Source organism: Parasteatoda tepidariorum, chromosome 5, assembly GCF_043381705.1.
Source record: "Parasteatoda tepidariorum isolate YZ-2023 chromosome 5, CAS_Ptep_4.0, whole genome shotgun sequence".
Taxonomy (NCBI): Eukaryota; Metazoa; Arthropoda; class Arachnida; order Araneae; family Theridiidae; genus Parasteatoda; species Parasteatoda tepidariorum.
This window is the reverse complement of record NC_092208.1, coordinates 49,311,844-49,314,799: the sequence shown is the minus strand read 5'-3', so window position 1 is coordinate 49,314,799 and position 2,956 is coordinate 49,311,844. Positions and strand designations below refer to the sequence as shown.

Sequence of the window (2,956 nt, the reverse complement as noted above, 5' to 3'; positions counted from 1 at the left end):
ATATATATATATATATATATATATATATATATATAAATCCTTTCTAAATTTTTATAACATAAATAACGATACAATAATGTAAAAAAAAGAAGTTTTTTTTAGTTTTTTTGTTCTTTGTTAATTGATGTTTCTTTAAGAGCCAGATTTTGAATTCGTTGCTACAACAGAAGTGCTAAACAACAACTGCTATAATCATTAAACCTACGTTGAAATGCTTTTTGCGCAAGTCAAACATCCAAATGATTAGGTGTTGGAAAACCGAGGTTCAACAGTACGCAACATTTTAATAAAATATAATTGAAAATTAAGTTATTTTAAAAAGACATAAAATATCTAAAGCATAAATATCGTTTGAATTAATGAGAATAACGTAAAAAGCTCGAAGAAAATTTTGATCACGGATTTAAAACTGCTATGATACTTTATATTTAAGATGATAAGCTGCTACTTACTTTAAGCTCCGAAGTAGGTTTACAAGTATTGTGTATCAAGTGTATGCAACAATTTTCAGTTAACATTTACAGTTAAAAAAAACTCAGGGAAGTACTAAAATGTTAAGGTTACATCATGATCATAAGTTGGTGAGTGAAGTTTTGGTGATTATGATAGGTAGAGCATCGGAACAATTGTATACGCCTAATACAAATTTCTATCTATGCATAATTGTTTTTTGTTTTTTTTTGCTTGGATTTTTTTTAGTTTAGAACTTTTCAAAAATATAATACTGGAAATTGTTTTATTAAGACAACTGTTTAATCGTACGCTAAACAATCTACGCGACTTTCATTTATTATTTATGCGCTATTGTCAACTGTCTAAAACTACACCTCGAATCACACTCTTTTTGTTACCTTTAATTTATTTCATAATTTCATTTTTTAAAGTAAAAATCAAGGTAAGCGCTTGTAAGCGAATTTTGTTTGAGATTTTTTGAGATATATATTTTTAATGCTTCAATTTAAATACAAAGAGAAACTTGGAAATTGTTTACAACCTCTTTAGGTATTATATATTTAATATACATCAGTATAGCAGTTTCACTGCTACTTAATATTGTTCATGTACTTATTTAAAACGTATTTATTTTGTTATATGGAAAATACGCCATTGCTAATTTATTTAGTACGGTATTGTTATTTGTTTTGATTTGAGTTTACTTCATATCACCTTTTGTTACGAGTCTTTGATGTAACACTTCATTTGATTTCTGATTTCAATATGGATGGTCAGGAAAATGGAAATTTAATTTGAGCAAGTAAATATATAATAAATGTTTTTAGATGTGAATGATATAGTTAAACAAAACAAAACAAAAAAGAAAGAAAACGTAAACAATTATGCAATTTCCACCGTTTCCAAAATCGCATAAAATAACATTTATACAGCACAATTTTTACATTTAAAGCGATCAATTCTTTAAATTGAAACATTCTATACAAAAATATCAACAAAAAAGTTATTAACTTGAACTAATTAATTTAGAGTGAAAAAGAAAATTAACGAAAATTACACATCGGAATTAAAACGCTTTAGATGCTTATTTTACTTTAAATACAAAACGTTTTATATTTTTAATATTTTAATACATTTATGTCATTTGCAAAGACATTTTTAAGATGAGAAATAGAAATTCTTTAAAATGACCTTTACATTTAATGTTTGGTTAAAACTAAGCACAATTAGTAAAAAACATAATGGCGAACTTAATATTTGTAAAAAAAAAAAACATGTTGAATATCCAGGGATCTACACTGTGAATTTTTTGCTTCTACAATTTTAACCACTTATCATATGAAAATTCAAATAAATTAATCGTTAATTGAATTAATGAAAAATTAAGTAATTAAATTAATTAATAATTAAATATCTAGATTAAATAATTAAATAATAATATTAATTGAATTAATTAATAATTAATTATTAAATAATTAATTTATTTAATTAATAAATTAATTAATAGTAAAATATCTAAAATATTCCGGATCAAATTACGGAATAAAATACCAACACCTGTGCATCATCCGAATAATCCATTTTTACCAATCCATTACAATATTGTACCGTAATTTTAAATAGAAAGATTCAGTTATTAGAAAGAATATAATAATAATTAGATATAATAATATTAGAATATAATAATAATTATTATAATAATTAGAAAGATTCAGTTATTTTACTGTAATTATAACTGTAAAATTACGGTATATCAGATTTTTTGTTCCGTAGCATTCTTTCGATAAAAATGGATTTTTCGGTAAAGACTTTTATCGTAATTTGATCCGGAAGCAGCATACAATTAGACCTGAAATAAAAATAAAACCTGAAATATAACCTGTAACCTAAAAACAAATTATACAATTTCTAAATATTGTTGAGTTTAATTATTAAACTATTTTTGGTCACTGTCACCTTAAATAATTTCCCAAATTTACAATACTATCAAATAGTGACACACCATTCCTAAAGCTTTTTCATATTTCACCAGAATTCTTTTGAAATTACAGTTTCTGAAATTTAGGATATCAAGAATGAAAGTTTAGATTTTCTTTAGATCGTTTTATTGGTAGCTATAAAATTTAACTACTATTTGTCTTCTCGTCTACTACAGACAGTTATAACTTAATATAATCTTTTTTATATCAAACACACGTCTCCTCACCGTAGCGCGTCATTGATAAAGCCTACAATTTTTATTTTCTTATTCCTTTTTGTTTTTCAACTTAAATGTCTGTAAAAAACAATCAGTTTCATTTAAGTTTTGTGCAAGTTTTAAGGTTTTTTTGCACCCTGTTCGCTCTACTCTTTAACACAGAACAGCTTCGCAATCAATTTTAATTCTTGATGATAAACAAATTGACGAATGATACAAGTCTTCGTATAAACTTTATTTTCGTCGCGAGAGTGCGCATACTTTCTATACATTAAGGTTTACATTTTAACATATATTATATATATA

General features: G+C 24.6%; 1 long non-coding RNA gene across 1 annotated transcript in view; it reads right to left on the bottom strand.

Annotated features, from left to right (window-relative positions):
- LOC107441871 (uncharacterized) overlaps positions 1-2,956 on the bottom strand; it is a 129,722-nt gene that overhangs the window by 48,371 nt on the left and 78,395 nt on the right. The gene's annotated exons all lie outside the window — the stretch shown is intronic.